The sequence below is a fragment of the Clarias gariepinus genome, chromosome 4, assembly GCF_024256425.1.
Source record: "Clarias gariepinus isolate MV-2021 ecotype Netherlands chromosome 4, CGAR_prim_01v2, whole genome shotgun sequence".
Lineage (NCBI taxonomy): Eukaryota > Metazoa > Chordata > Actinopteri > Siluriformes > Clariidae > Clarias > Clarias gariepinus.
Genome location: NC_071103.1, coordinates 42,088,823 through 42,105,536, shown reverse-complemented (window position 1 = coordinate 42,105,536; position 16,714 = coordinate 42,088,823). Strand labels below are relative to the sequence as shown.

Genomic DNA, 16,714 nt, shown 5'->3' with positions numbered 1-16,714 from the left:
TGCGTCTCAAATCAACTCCCTCCCCCCTACAGAGGGCCCCTACCTGACGCGTTACACACAGCCTGAGCGCACTAAGGAGGGCACACACACGAGTAACAGTGAGCCGTTTGGGACACGTGACTAATAAAAACAGCGATAAAGTATTAAATCATCACTTCAGTCATAAGTGTGTGTGTGGGGGGGGGGGTATAAAGAGTTATACAGAGAGTGTTATAAACATAACGAGTTTTAACATTTTACTCATTTAATATCACTCACACACACACTCACTCACACACACACACACACACTCAAACTTGTACATACCTTCAGCGCCAATGAATTCGGTCTCCGTAGAGTCCTGTAACAGGCGCAGAGCTCGAGCTCACACACGGATCGACTTCACCTCCATCTGTATCACACACACACACACACACACACACTCTGTCTTTCTCTCTCTCTCACACACACACACACACACACACGCTCTGTCTCTCTCTCACTCACACTCTCTCTCTCTTATACACACACACTCTCTCTCACACACACTCTCTGTCTCTCACACACACTCTCTCTCACACGCACACACGCACACACTCTCTGTCTCTCACACACACTCTCTCTCACACGCACACACGCACACACTCTCTGTCTCTCACACACACTCTCTCACACACACACACACGCTCTGTCTAGCTCTCTCTCTCACACACACTCTCTGTCTCTCTCACACACACACACTCTCTCTTACACACACTCTCTCACACACTCCCTCTCTCTCTCTCTCTCTCTGCCTCTCACTCATTCATTATTCCCGTGCACGCGCGGATGCTCCTCTTTAGCGCACCGCCCCCTGATCAACATTTGCATAACATATATGCATTTGACGGGAGAACCGCCCTCCGCTACACACACACTTTCTTTTGTATTTTTGTAATTGTATTTTAATATGCAATTATATTTTATTATACAACCATAACTAAAATATGCTTTATATTTTTTATGTAGTAGGTTTTATATTTTAGGTTGACAAAAAAGGCAAAAAAAAAAAATGTGTGTGTGTGTGGGGGGGGGGGGGATGTCATTATTGCGATCTAAAATATTTTATATAAAGATATAAACAGGAAGTAGTAAAACATGGGACCAGAACGTATCAACCAGGAACTTTAGTTTAGGAACTTGGGAAAAGGAACTAAAAACCAGGAACTTTTGCCTCAGAACTTAAGAGGAGGAACATCTAGGAACTTAGGACCAGGAACGATAAACCAGGAACTTTAGCCTACTACCATAGGACCAGGGACTTAGGACCAGGAACTTTAACCCAGGAACTAAAAAACAGGAACTTCAGCCCAGGAACTTTACCCTAGGACCCTAGGACCAGGAATTTTATTCAAGGAACTTAGGACCTGGACTAAAGACCAGGGGCCTCATGTACAAAGACTTGCGTTAAATTCATACTAAAACATTGTGTACGGACAAAGCTGTAAATGTGCGTACGCAGTAAAAAAATCTGATGTATGAAACACTGCGTACGCGGAATCCCACGCATATTCTCCTAGTAGATCCAAATTAACGTGAAATTGAGCGCACTCCTCCCCCATATAAATATGGTAATGACTCCACTTTGGCAAAACCAAACGAAAAAGCAATGGCAAAAGCATGCAAGAAGAGAAACTTCATAGAATGTGAATTGGAGGTGCTCCTATCGGAGGTAGACCGGAGAAAAACTGTCTTATTTGCAAACTTTTTGCAGTTTGCATTTAAGTTTCCAATACATGCAATGTAGTGGTACATAGGAGACTTTAATTTATGTATCCATTGCATTCATAAATATGCGTGTACCCATAAGAAATGGACTCTAATATCAGTGAACGTGTTTGTTTTTTATTTAGACTTTAGATGGTGCAGGAACATCCACTGGCACGCACTCGGAGTCCGTCCCTCCTGAGCAGCCAGGACCCAGTGTCTCCGGCATTTCCAAGGCTCCCCGAGTGCTGAAGCCCGTACGTCAGGCAGCACCCCTTAGCTCTTATCAAGGCATTTCAGCTGCCCAATCGCCTGCTCTACAACTGATCGAGTGCGAGAATGGGCATCATTGTATCTGCGCTCTTGGTCAGTTTGTGGGTTTTTGAGGGGGGTTAACAGCCACGTCTTTAATGGATAACCACGGTCTCCTGATATGCAGTTACATAATTACACTCAATAAAATAAAATAAAATAAAAACTTCGCTGGAATAATATCTTTAAATACATCACTCACCAAGAAGCCACCCATCACGCACCCTGCCACTTTGGAGCCTCATCCCAACCATGCTGTTAGTGAGGAGGAATGAATCATGGGTTGACCCAGGCCACCTTGCCATAATATTTGTTAGGCGCATTTGAGCATCACATATTATTTGCACACTTACTGAATGGAAATGTTTCCGATTCACGTATGCAAATTCGTCTTGCGCTGATTACATTAGGAAACCCAGCGACGGCTGCTAATTGCGCTTTAATGTTTGTCTGGTCAACTTCATGGTATGGAAACCTTATATACCTGTTAGACATGCGGATGATCCCATCCCATACAGCTGGCATTGCACGGCTCAAAGACGACCGGCTTAACCCCGAGCGGTCTGCCAGTTTCCTTTGGAAAGAACCAGTTGCCAGGAAACCAAGCGTTGTCAGCACCTGTAAGGGAACAGGTAATGCGTGGCTCCTCGCTATCTCTCTTTCCAAATTTGGACCCAACTCAGCACAGAGCTTCAAGAGGATAGCTCTTGGAAATCTGAAACGGCTAATAAGCCAGTCATCATCGTGGGCCAGAAAATCACTGTGATCCCTAAAAACACGTTCCCTTCGGATTCGGCCATTGACAATGTCCTCTAATAAGGCCAACACTGCCATTGCCATAGACTAAGGGTTGTATACATTTGCAAATGCTTTTATATGTTCTAAATCACATAATTGGTGAAAAGATATTGTGTCAATTAACCCATTTTATCAATTATAAATTAATAGCAATGTTTTTCACATGTGTTGGTGCAATACTTTGTAGTGTGCAATTTAACATAATTACCTCTAGGAGTCGACAACGGAAATAAAACAAACATACACAAGAAATACACGTACGCCAGACATGAAGTTGGCGTGGAAGAGCGCACATTCTCACGTTAATTTCACTGTTAGTAAATCCGACCATGAGCGTGAAAACTGGCGTAAGCAAAGTTTTTGTGCGTACGCAGCATTGATACATGAGGCCCCAGGAACTAAAGAGCAGGGACTTCAGCCTAGGACCTTAGAACCATGAACTAAACATAACAGGTGGATCACTGCTTAGCTGGGATATAGCTTCCAGTGGCCAGACAGTGTCTTAGTGGTGAGCACTGTCACCTTGCACCTCCATGGCCCGGGGTCTGCATGGATTTTGCATTTTCTTCCAATGCTTAGTGGGTTTCCTCCAGTTTACATTTATATTAACATTTAGGTATTTGGCAAATTCTCAAGTTTCGGTCATTGGACAGGTCCTTACACTGGATTACTAGGTTACTAACTAATTACCAGTCAAACACTTTTTAAACTTTTTTTGTGTTTGTTTGTGTGTTTTCCCCAAGGAACAGAGGAAGAATTAATGGAATTGGAATTCATTGAATTTGATGGAGACAGCTACAGGAAGCCAGTGCAGGGAGCGGAGGAGTGGGGTGGTGTGGGAGAACTTGGGCAGGTTGAAAACAGGACGCATCCAGCTGCATTCTGGATCAGTTGAAGAGGACGAATGGTGGTCAGAAGCAGACCTGCTAGGAGTGAGTTTCAGTAGTTCAGTTTTAAAATAACAAGGGACTGAACAAGCACTTGAGTAGCCTGGGTAGAAAGAAATGAAATGAGTGTCCAAGGGAGGAAAGGAGAGAATAGGTTGTGCGTCATTTGCATAACAATGGTATGAAGAGCCATGCGATGATCTGACCTTATCAAGAGACCGGGTATAGAGGGAGAACAGGAGAGGACCAATTACTGACCCCTGTGGGGCACCAGTAGAGAGTCTGCATGAGGCAGATGTGGATCCAAACCATTGCCATGCCATGCCACAGATTCCAAGTCTTGTAATAATAGACAAGAGAATCTTGTGTTTTTCTCCCACAGTCCAAAGACATGCAGATTAGGCTAAATATAAATGCTTGTCTCAATGTTGACCATAGGTCCTTCCACAGACTTAAAACCAGAATAAATACAATATTAACCACTACGGGCTTCCATGGCCCCTAATTGGACCACAGAAGTTTCTAGATGAATGGGATAGATGGATTGCTTCAAGTGGGACACTGTTGGGAGACACCTTCAGGTGGAGCATGGAGCACTGCTTCAGGTAGGACGTTGTTTCAAGATTCAAGATTCAAATAACTTTATTAATCCCAGAGGTAAATTGCTTATGCTCAGTTACAGGTGCTCACAGTTGTTATCTAAGAAAATGTAATAAAGGTAATAAATAGTAATAATAATAATCTTTAAAAAAAAGTTCCTAAAACAGTAAGTACCAACAGAATATGACTCAAGACCTCTTGTAAGTATTGCACAGTAATCTAGTATATGTATGTAATATGTTATTATTATTATTATATGTAATCGTGTATTAAATATTTTATTGGGAAGTAGTATTGCAGTTATCATATTATTAATTTGGGTAAGCATTAATGTCCTGTTGTGTAACAGTTAGTAAAAAATCCACATACATGTGTGTATGAGTTACAGAGAAGAGTTGTAAACTTTTATGGCCGTTGGGAGAAAGGATCTCCTGTGGCGCTCTGTGGAACACTTGATAGTAATCAGTCTCTGGCTGAAACTGCTCCTCTGTTCAGCGAAAACACTGTATAGCGGATCAGAAGGATTGTTCAAAATGGATTGTACTTTGGATAGAATCCTCCTCTTTGCTACTACATCCACAGAGTCAAGCTCCATGCCTAGCACAGATCCGGCCTTTTTAATTGACTTGTCCAGTTTGTTCTTATCAGACACCTTAATGTTACCACCCCAACAGAAAATGACAGTTTCATAGGTTTCATATACCATCCGCAGAATGGTGTTACAAACGTTAAAAGACCTGAGCCTTCGAAGAAAGTACAACCGACTCTGTCCTTTCTTGTAGAGTGCCGTTGTGTTGAGTGACCAGTCAAGTTTGTTGTCCAGATGGACTCCCAGATATCTGTATTCAGAGACCATGTCCACTATCTCCCCCTTTACAGATATAGGTGTCACAGGGGTCTTGCTTCTCCTATAATCTACAACCATCACCTTTGTTTTCCTGATGTCCAGTTGTAGGTGATTATGCTCACACCAGGAAACGAAGTCATCCACTACAGACTGTTACTCAGAGGTGTCACCCTCCTTTATACACCCAACAACCACAGAGTCGTCAGAGAACTTCTGCAGGTGGCATGACTCTGAGTTATATCTAAAGTCAGATGTATATACAGTAGGGTGAAAAGAAACGGAAACAGTACAGTCCCCTGGGTAGCTCCAGTGCTGCAGATCAAAGTCTCGGACACACAGTTCTGTAGTCGACATACTGGGGACGGCAGGTCAGATTGTCCATGATCCACGAAACCAAGCGGGTGTCAATGTTTATGTTCATTAGTTTCTCCCCCAGTACTGCCGGTTGGATGGTGTTGAAGGCACTGGAGAAGTCAAAGAACATCATCCTTACGGTGGTCCTAGGCTTGTCAAGGTGAGAGTAGGTACGATGTAGCAGGTGTATTATGGTGTCATCAACTCCCATGAACGGCTGATAGGCAAACTGAAGAGGGTCCAGAGAGGACTTTACCAGGGGACGAAGTGTATCCAGGATCAGTCTCTCAAACACCTTCATAATGTGCGATGTCAAAGCAACAGGCCTGAAGTCGTTCTGGGCACAAGGACGTGGTGTTTTGGGTACCGGCACAATGCATGATGTTTTCCACAGTGCAGGGACTTTCTGTAGAGACAGACTCAGGCTAAAGAGGTACTGGAGGACACCACATAGTTGGGGAGCACTAGATTTCAGGACTCTCGGATTGATCTTATCCGGACCTACAGCTTTTGTAGGGCTGATCTTACTGAGGCCATGTTTTACCTGATCCACTGAAATATTGATTACTGGGAGTGCAGAAGTAGTGACTGCGACTGTTCTCTGTGTAGAGGAGGACATAGAAGCAGGAAAGTGTGGATTGGGGCTAAAGCCGGGAGAAGTGTGAGACATAGGGAAATCAAGTGTCAAGGTCGTTTGCACGTTCCACATTCCCCTCAATAGCCTGGCCGCTTGTCTTATAGCCAGTGAGGCTCCTCATGCCCCTCCACACCTCTCTCGTGTTGTTTTGTTTCAGCCTTTGTTCCAGTTTTCTCCTGTATGACTCTTTCCCTTCCTTAATTTTACCAGTTAGCATTTTTTTAGCCTTCTTCACTGCTTCCTTATCACCAGACCTAAAGGTTGTTGGGGAAACAGTGAATATCTCTCATCGGTACACAGGTGTCAACACAGAAGTTAATGTACTCCGTGATGCAGTCCGTCATTCCATCAATGTCCTCGCCATATGATGCACTGAGAACCTTCCAGTCCGTAGCCTCGAAACAATCCTGTAATGTCATTACTGTATGGTGAGGGCATGTGCTGTGCTCCACAATATGACAGAGCACAATGAGGTCTTTATCGTATCCCTCCTAAACAAATACCCAGTTACGTGTCAAAAGAACGAACGACTCAGGACTCGAAGACTCATTGCTGAGAATCGTTCAATACTGTTTCCTGTGTACTGCACCGCATAGCATCTATGGGAGTCACGTGTCAAAGGAACGAACGACTCGAGACTCGAAGACTCATTGCTGAGAATCGTTCAATACTGTTTCCTGTGTACTGCACTGCATAGTGTCTATGGGAGTCACGTGTCAAAAGAACGAACGACTCGAGACTTAAAGACTCATTGCTGAGAATCGTTCAATACTGTTTCCTGTGTACTGCACTGCATAGTGTCTATGGGAGTCATGTGTCAAAAGAACGAACGACTCGAGACTCGAAGACTCATTGCTGAGAATCGTTCAATACTGTTTCCTGTGTACTGCACTGCATAGTGTCTATGGGAGTCACGTGTCAAAAGAACGAACGACTCGAGACTCGAAGACTCATTGCTGAGAATCGTTCAATACTGTTTTCTGTATATAACATACGGAGGTTTTGCAATGCTTTGCGCATGCGCGCCCAATAGAAAATAAACGAATCACTCTCCGAGACGACTCGTTCATCTAAGTCACGTTAAAGATTCGTTTAAAAAGAATGAATCGTTCATGAACGACCCATCATTGCTGCACGCACTGAACAGACACCTAATTCTAAAGTGTGGGTACACATTATGTTACATTTTGTGCACATGCAAACTTGTACTGTCTTTAAAGTTTATAAATAAAGGCTTGGGAAACTTCACAAACTTCAGCACAAGAGTAAAGTACCAGGAGCTTTAGCCCAGGAACTAAAGGTCGAACAATTTTAGTGCAGGAATGTAGACTAGAGATGTAAAACCTAGAGGATTTACCCCGGGGGCTTTATGTTCCTGTAATCCTCAACTTAATTAACAGTTAGCTGATCAGTGATCAGCCATTTAGAAAGTGAGACAGTGAGCACCTCAGAGTAGATCTACACTATGATCTCATCTCATGACTTTTAATTACTATAATTTTAACATATGTTGAATGTGATATGTTGGGAAGGATTGGTATAAAACACACACACATGCGCGTGCCCGCACACACACACACACACACACACTATGATTCATGGAATGTCAGGGCTTACGAAGGACTTCATAATAACTCACTGCATGAATATTGTTTGCTTTGCATATAAGCTCTGTTTATTTCCATGCCTTAGACCTTGTGAGAAATAACATGGAGCCCACAGTGAAGAGTGTTCCTGTACACTTAGCCTGATGAAATAGGCCTTATTGTAGTTTCTACCAGAGAATTATTCATTTTCAGACACTGTCCTGCATGCTAGAACCCCTGGTTGGTTTACATAGAGTTTGTACAAAGACAGAGATATGGTGTGTGTGTGTGTGTGTGTGTGTGTGTGTGTGTGTGTGTGTGTGTGTGTGTGTGTGTAATGTTAACTTTGATGTCTTTTTCACCTAAAACTGTTATTTTCAAGTAGTTTCAACTTTGGTTCTATTACATCACTGTCAGTTTCTTAGGAATTGTATATAATGTCTACCTATGTACCCAGGACAAACGTCATAGTTAATAACTCAGACTCCTAATGTCCAGTGTGCTGTATGGCTGCTGTTTATTCACTTCCTGCAGTCGAGTCGATTCAGAGTTGACTCACTTTCTCACTGTTAGAGTTTAAGTGGAAAGGGACTGAATCCACCACGTTCTCAGACCCGAGTGTGAGTGCTGTGTGAGGAGAACACACACTGTGCTCTAGGTTCTGTTGAAACACACTAAACAGTGTGTACAGTAAGTGAAAGCACTGTTATGTTCTGGGTGGAGTCCTGTTTAATCCACAGCACAGGGACCAGGGAATAATAATGTATAAAGATGAACAATTCCATAATTATTAGAGAATGGGGGAAGGGGACCACATTCCCTGTTTCGCTAGCAGAAATTTATTTATGTAGTTCTTTTAATCATTGCTATTGTCACAAAGTAGCTTCTCAGCAATCAACAGTATAAGCAATTCAGATATAATATTGTGAATAAAATGTATGAATAATGAGCAAGCTGAAGGAGAAAACTCAACATAGGGAAGAAACCTTGAAAAGAACCAGAAAGGAGAACCCATCCTCATTTGGGCAATAATGTGACCGTTAATAATATCTGTAAATTACTTCCCTACAAGGAAAGAAAAAAGCCAGAAAGAATGCTCAGTGTGCCTGAAAAGCATGTGTGGCAAAACTACAATCCAAATAGGATATTTTTAAAATAATGCTTATCATTAAAAACTATTTTATAAATTACGAATTATTTATTCTATGTTTATTCAATAATTACAAATCTATCTATCTATCTATCTATCTATCTATCTATCTATCTATCTATCTATCTATCTCGTGAGGATGCATTTACCCTGTTTGCCCACTAGAGGCCACAGCTGTCAAGAAAACAATTACTGTACAAACCATGAATTCTTTCAGTGTGGGGCCTAAACAATGTCCAAAACATTAAGCATAAAAACATGCATCATAATCTATTACTTGTATATTTTTATTTATTATAAAATAGAAATATTATATTTATGTTCCTGCTCTAGGCTTCCACAAACCCCTTTTGTTGGAAGTAGGTTAGAAATAAAAGTAGGGTAAGTGATTTTCAGTGATTTATTTTTTCGACATTCTAGAACAATACTGGATTTTTCTTGTCCATGAAGACTGTGCCAGCAAACCACGACCAAAACTTACCTCTGCTGCAGAAGTTCATTTAGAGTTACCAGCCTTGGAAATGACCAATTTACAAACAGCACCTCAGATTAGAGCCCTTATGAAGCTTTACAGAGCATTGAGAGAGAGAGAGAGAGAGAGAGAGAGAGAGTAGCAGACACATTTCAATATCATATGAGATTATTCACATTCAAATGGGATTATTGCATATCTTTGCAATGTAGAAAGAAATGAAAATCAGGAGAGACCATGCAATTAGAAGGTGTGTCTGAACATTGACTAGTAGTGTGTATTATAATCCATGGTTATAAAACCTTTAACCAGAAACATTTATTAATTTATTTTAAACATTTCCAGGCCATCCTTTCACTTTGCAGTGTCACTGGTTGCTTGCAGAATCAAAGGAAATATATTTGGTTCACAGATCTTACTGCCATTTCCCCACCACAGAAAACCCGGAAGCAGCGGCTGGCCCACATCCTCCTGTAGCGGTACAGCAGGACATGGCAAGCTCCACTCAGGAAAGAGGCTTTTCCACTTTCCTTAATGTTTTGTTAGAGTGCGCTGGATTTTCCTGAAGGTAAATTCACGTCAACTTTTAGTCACGTGACTCTGTGATGTGACATGCATTCAGCTGCCTATGAATTGGTTGAGCTATGGACTGTTGTGACTGTTAGGATGTCATCACTTACAATTTCACTGCAAACTGCACTAAACTCCTCACAGCCAACTTTTACAAACTGTCTACAAACCTACATTTATTACAATGAAGTGACAGCAGTAACTACAGTGTGTGTGTGTGTGTGTGTGTGTGTTTTAGATACATGTGATTACAAATGCTGTAAAGCTGCCTCAGACTTCCATAATAAAGCTCACCTGTAAGGAATCGCCACTAGAGGGCACTGTTTTGTCTTCTTGTAGTTTTTGTTTTGCAGACTCAGTTTCCCAGAAGACACCTTGGTCAGGTGATGCGGGAGCTCACCTGAACCGAGGTAGGTCATTAAATCTTCTATAAAGAGCTGGTTAGTCTGGGAAACTGGGTGGAGCGTACTGTCATTTATGTGGGCACTTTGCTTCGTATTTTGGTTTTGGTTTATATGTTGGTTTATTTTATATTGTGATTTTGATAGTATGTAGGTCTTCTGTGTTCAAGTGTGTGTGGAGCTGATTTGTCTTGTGCAGTTTTGTGTGTACTTCCAGGTTTTGTAAGTACTCTCTGTGTTTCTAGTTTCTGTCCCAGGTCTCTGTGTCCCGAGTCTCTGTGTCCCGAGTCTCTGTGTCCCGAGTCTCTGCCATCAGCCAATACCACCCGAATCATGACATCACCATACACAGTATAACTATTTATATATCTATTATCATTAATAATAATATACTGTAATATATCTATTAGAGCATATTGTTTAAAAGTTAGTGTGTTGGGTTGTATTTAGCTCTGGATTTGGACTCTTTTAATTCAACTAGTTTAAAAGAAATAAAATTCTCAATATAAATTTAAATAGTTTATAGATGTATCGGTTTGTCCCTAATGATCAAGCCTGGCGTGATGGTGACAAGAAAAAGCTCCCAGAGACAACATGAGGAAGAAATCACAAAAGCAACCAAACTTATCCTTATCGGGGTGAAATCAGATAGTGAGACCATAAATAGATCCATGTCCATCTTTGTGCTATAAAGTTGAAAGAGCAGTGGTTTAATAGGAATTATACACCAGTTAGTCAAATTTTGTCACATACACAGTCATACACAGTACGATATGCAGTGAAATGCTTATACGACCGACCTTAAAAAAAGAATTAAAACTTATAATAAAAAATAAATTAATTAATTAATTAAAGAAATATGATAGAAATTTTAATTTAACTAGGATAAAAATAGAGATTAAAATATAAATATACTGTACATAAAAATAGAAATACAGTATACTGTACATTTGGTGAAAGAAACATGGTGTGCAAATGTGCATAAAAAGTGACTTATTAAGGTGCCTTATTAAAGTGTCTTTCTGCAATGGTCCAGAATGTAAACATAAACATGTAAGTGTAGATTGAGTGCACGTCAGGGAGCTCGGTGCTGTTTCCGAACCGGGTCGTGATGTTTCCTGTCAGGATGCTCTCTATGGTGAAGGAGTAGAAATTCCTGAGCACCTTGGAGGGCAGTCTAAAGTCTCTCAAGCGTCTGAGGTGGTAGAGACGCTGCTGGGCCTTTTTTACCACGGTGTTGATGTGACAGGACCATGACAGGTCCTGCGTGATGTGAACACCAAGGTATCGGAAGCTGTCCACTCTCTCCATTGGGCTTCTGTTGATGACTGGGGTCTGGTAGTTCCTTCTACAGAGGCACCATTAAGGGCATCCTAACCAGCTGCATCACTGTGTGGTTTGGCGCCTGCAATGCATCCTGCCGACCACAACAGTGTCGTCAGCAAACTTGATGACGGCGGTGGAGCTGGTGGTGGCCACGCAGTCGTGGGTGTACAAAGAGTACAGCAGGGGACTTAGAACACAACCCTGGGGGGCTCCAGTGCTGAGAGTGAGGGAGGCTGAGACATGTCTTGGATAAGACAGAAGTTCTAGTCATAGGACCGCGTACAGCTAGGAGTAAAATTTTAGATCACACCGTAACTTTAGATGGCCTTTCTGTTCCATCTTATTACGGAAGATCTCTCCTGGTCCACCAACACTGCAGCACTGGCCGAGAAGGCACAACAGCGTCTCTACTTTATCCAAAAGTTGAGAAGAACCAGAGCCCCAACACCCATCATGCGCACCTCCTACAGAGACACCATTGAGAGCATCCTGACCAGCTGCATCACTGTGTGGTTCGTCGCCTGCAATGCGTCCTGCCGGAAAACACTCCAGCGCATAGTGAGAGCAGCTAAGAAGATCGTTGGTGTCTCTCTCCTCTCCCTCCTGGACATTTACAACACCCGCCTCACACGAAAAGCTCTCAACATCGCCCGTGACCCTACCCACCCGACTCAGAGCTTCTTTAGCCTGCTACCATCAGGGAGGAGACGAAGGAGTCTCCAAGCCAGGACAAGCAGACTGAAGGACAGCTCCATCCATCAGGCGATCAGGAAGCTCAACTCCCTTCCAGCTCTGCCTCCCCTGTGCTCTTCGGCCTCTCCCACCGTCATACTCTGACTCCTCTATTTCACACACACGGACACACTCATACAGACACACACAACACTTACACAAACTCACACAAACTTACACATACACTCACATACACATACACTCCCATACACTCAATCACACTCTTGCACCTGTCACTTTGTGCTCCATGCACCATTGGTACCTTCACTACCTCAACCCAGGAAATAACATTTAAAAAAAATAAAATAAAATGTACATACCTTGTTCACACTGTATTTATACCCCGTCTTGTTTACTGGTTTATATTGCTCATTATAACGTCACTTGTCACTTTAATCAACTAAAATAAGCACACTTGCACTTTTCCTATTGCACTGTTCCGTTTCTCTCCATATCTGCCTTCTGTGTTGTTAACTGTCCCTTTTTGCAGGACAGTAACTAAATTACCTCACCTCTGTTGGTTTTCTAAGTTTGTGTTATTTAAGGGTTTTTCGATTCTCTATATGTATGCACTGTACATGTAGCAGAATTGACAATAAAGTTGACTTTGACATTGACTTTAAAGTGTAACAGTAAAAGACCTCGGTGTGATTATAGATTCCAGCCTTTCATTTGAAGCTCATGTAGATAATATTACCAGGATAGCATCCTTTCACCTCAAAAATATTGCCAAGATAAGAAATATATTGTCGCTAAACGATGCAGAAAAACTAGTTCATGCTTTTATCACTCCTAGGTTGGACTATTGTAATGCCTTACTGTCTGGTTGTTCAGCTAGATGCATAAACAAGCTTCAGCTAGTCCAGAATGCAGCAGCGAGAGTCAAATCAAATTCAAATTTTATTTGTTACATACACAGTCATACACAGTACGATTTGCAGTGAAATGCTTATACGACCGCCGGTGACCTTAAAAAGAAAATAAAAACTATATATAAGAAATAAATATTAATAAAGAAATAAAATACAAAGGAAAATAAATGTAACTAGTAAAATTAACAACTGTATAAATAAGGACATGTAAAAATATCACAAAAATAGAATATAGGAATATAGGGGGGGGGAAATATATATATAAAATTTTTTAAAATGTTTTAAAGTGGCATTGAAATGTCTAAAAGTGTCAGAGTGGCAAAGTGTCATGTGCAATGGCAGGTAAACATGTATTGTATAAGTGACATGTGCAATGGCTTCAGATATGTAAATATGTATTGCATGAATGTGTCCATGATTGTCCAGTCAGTGTCAATGTTTAAAAGACATTACTCCTGTGTGGTGTGATGTGATTGAGAGACCTTATCGCCTGCGGGAAGAAGCTCCTCCTCAGTCTCTCTGTGTTGGCCTTCAGGGAGCGGAATCGCTTCCCAGACCGCAACAGAGAGAACAGTCCATTGTTGGGATGGCTGAGGTCCTTCACAATCTTCCTGGCCTTGGTCCAGCACCGCTTGCTGTAAATCAAGTGCAGGTCAGAGAGCTCAGTGCGGCTGATGCGCTCAGCTGATCGCACCACCCTATTTAGAGCTCGTCTGATCGCATGGTGCTGTTTCCAAACCAGGTCGTGATGTTTCCCGTCAGGATGCTCTCTATGGTGCAGGAGTAGAAATTCCTGAGCACCTTAGAGGGCAGTCTAAAGTCTCTCAAGCGTCTGAGGTGGTAGAGACGCTGCCGGGCCTTTTTTACCACAGTGTTGATGTGACAGGACCATGACAGGTCCTGCGTGATGTGAACACCAAGGTATCGGAAGCTGTCCACTCTCTCCACTGGGTTCTCATTGATGATGGGGGTCTGGTAGTTCCTCTCCTGCTTTGTACTAAAGTCCACTATCAGCTCCTTTGTCTTGCTGACGTTCAGGAGGAGGTTGTTCCTCTGGCACCTGTTCTCCAGATTTACAATCTCCTCTAGATAGGCCAACTCATCATTGTTGGTGATCAGGCCCACCACGACAGTGTCGTCAGCAAACTTGATGATGGCGGTGGAGTTGGTAGTGGCCACGCAGTCGTGGGTGTACAAAGAGTACAGCCGGGGGGTTTAGAACACAACCCTGGGGGGCTCCAGTGCTGAGAGTGAGGGAGGCTAAGACATGTCCGCCCATCCTTACTGCCCGTGGTCTGCCAGTCAGAAAATTGGAGATCTACTGACCCATGGATGAGCTGAGTCCCAGGTGCTCCAGCTTGGTGGTGAGTGTGGAGGGAATTATGGTATTAAATGCAGAGCTGTAATCGATGAAGAGCATTTTAACATAATTCCCTTTCCTAGTGTCCAGGTGAGTAAGTGATGTGTGGAGGAGATGAGAGATTGCATCGTCTGTGGAACGGTTCTGGCGGTATGCAAAGTGTAGTGGGTCCAGTGTGTCTGGTAGTGAAGAAATGATGAAGTCTCTGACCAGGCGTTCAAAGCACTTCATCACTACTGAAGTGAGGGCTACAGGGCGATAGTCATTGAGGGAAGCAGGATGTGGTTTCTTTGGAACAGGAACAATGATGGACTCTTTGAAGCATGTGGGGATCACCGACTGAGATAAAGAGATGTTGAATATCTCAGTGAACACAGGTGCTAGCTGGTCTGCGCAGGCTCTGAGGATACGACCTGAGATGCCACCTGGTCCTGCTGCTTTCCTGGTGTTCACTCTCTTGAAGGCTCTCCTCACGTCATGCTCGGTGATGATGATTGCGCTTCCGGTGCTGGCAGTGACTTCCTGTCTGTAGCCGCTAGCGCCGCTAGCATTAGCATCGCTAGCGTCTTTAGCTGCAGCCTCGAAGCGAGCATGGAAAGTGTTCAGCTCATCTGCCAGAGTCACGTCCGCGTTTGTCATACCGGTTGTTGGTGTTTTATAGTCCGTAATTGTCCTTAATCCCTGCCACAGGCTCCTAGAGTCACTCTGTTGGAGTTGTGACTCTAGTTTTCTCCCGTAGCGCGTTTACATTTACATTTACATTAAGGCATTTGGCAGACGCTCTTATCCAGAGCGACTTACATTTTTATGTCATTACACATCTGAGCAGTTGAGGGTTAAGGGCCTTGCTCAAGAGCCCAACAGTGACAACCTAGTGGTTGTGGAGTTTGAACCTGCGATCTTCTGAACCGTAGTCCAATGCCTTAACCACTGAGCTACCCCTGGCTCATGTATGACGCAGCCTTGTACGGTTCCATGTCCCCCGACGCGAGTCCCTTGTTGTAGGCAGCGGTGCGAGATTTCAGAGCGTCGCGGATGGTTTCATCCACCCACGGCTTCTGGTTGGGAAACTTTTTAATAGTCTTTTTCTCTACAGTATCGTCCGCTAATTTCCCAATAAATCCCACAACCGCTTCCGTAAACACGCTGACGTCATCATCGGAGCTGTTTCGGAACATGTCCCAGTCTGCGTCATCGAGTGCGTCCTGTAACGCGACCACTGATTGGTCCATCCAGCGCACGACCTCCCTCTGAACCAGAACTTCCTGTTTCAGCCTTTGTTTGTATTTTGGCATGAGGAAGATGGCAGCGTGGTCGGATTTACCAAATGGTGGACGAGATTGTGCCTTGTAACCGTCCTTGACCGTTGTATAACAATGATTCAGTGTCCTTTCGCCCCTGGTGGGGCAGGTGATATGCTGATAAAAGTTCAGCGCTGCACGTTTGAGTTTGGCACTGTTAAAGTCCCCCGCCACAATAAGCGCAGCGTCCCGGTGTTGTGTTTGGTGCTGTGTGAGTGCCTCATGCAGCTCGCATAAGGCAGTGTCCGTGTCCGCTTGTGGTGGACTATAAACGGCACAGATTATGACCGATGTGAACTCTCGTCACGGAAATTAGAACGTAAATGGCGTCAAACTAAATTACTAGTATTTCAAATAGCATGGAAGGAGAGCATCCTGAACTATAGAAAAGCTCTTAGTGTAGCTAGATCAACATATCTCTCCACTCTTATAGATAATAACAAAAATAATCCTAGATTCTTATTTAATGCTGTAGCCAAATTAACCAGAAATAAGACCACTGCAGAAATCTCCACAACAACATCATGCAATAGTGAGGACTTCATGAACTTTTTTAATAATAAAATTGTAAATATTAGGCATAAAATTGAGGTTTTGAAACCGAACAATGTAACTGATGCAGATGTTAATCTAGCCATGTCAGATCAGAACCTAGAATACTTTACTCCCCTTGAAGAGAATGAACTAATTTCACTCATCTCTTCTTCAAATTCATCAACCTGTATATTAGATCCTGTACCGACACATTTTCTTAAACAGATAGTACCAGCAATAATAGAACCCC

General features: G+C 42.8%; 1 protein-coding gene across 1 annotated transcript in view; it reads right to left on the bottom strand.

Annotated features, from left to right (window-relative positions):
- Window positions 1–462, bottom strand: part of LOC128519975 (ankyrin repeat and fibronectin type-III domain-containing protein 1) — a 116,224-nt gene extending 115,762 nt beyond the window's left edge. Inside the window, exon 1 of the mRNA XM_053493977.1 lies at window positions 307–462. The gene's annotated coding sequence lies outside the window, so the exon portion shown is untranslated. The remainder of the gene's footprint in view (window positions 1–306) is intronic.
- Between the last annotated feature and the right edge of the window lie 16,252 nt (window positions 463–16,714).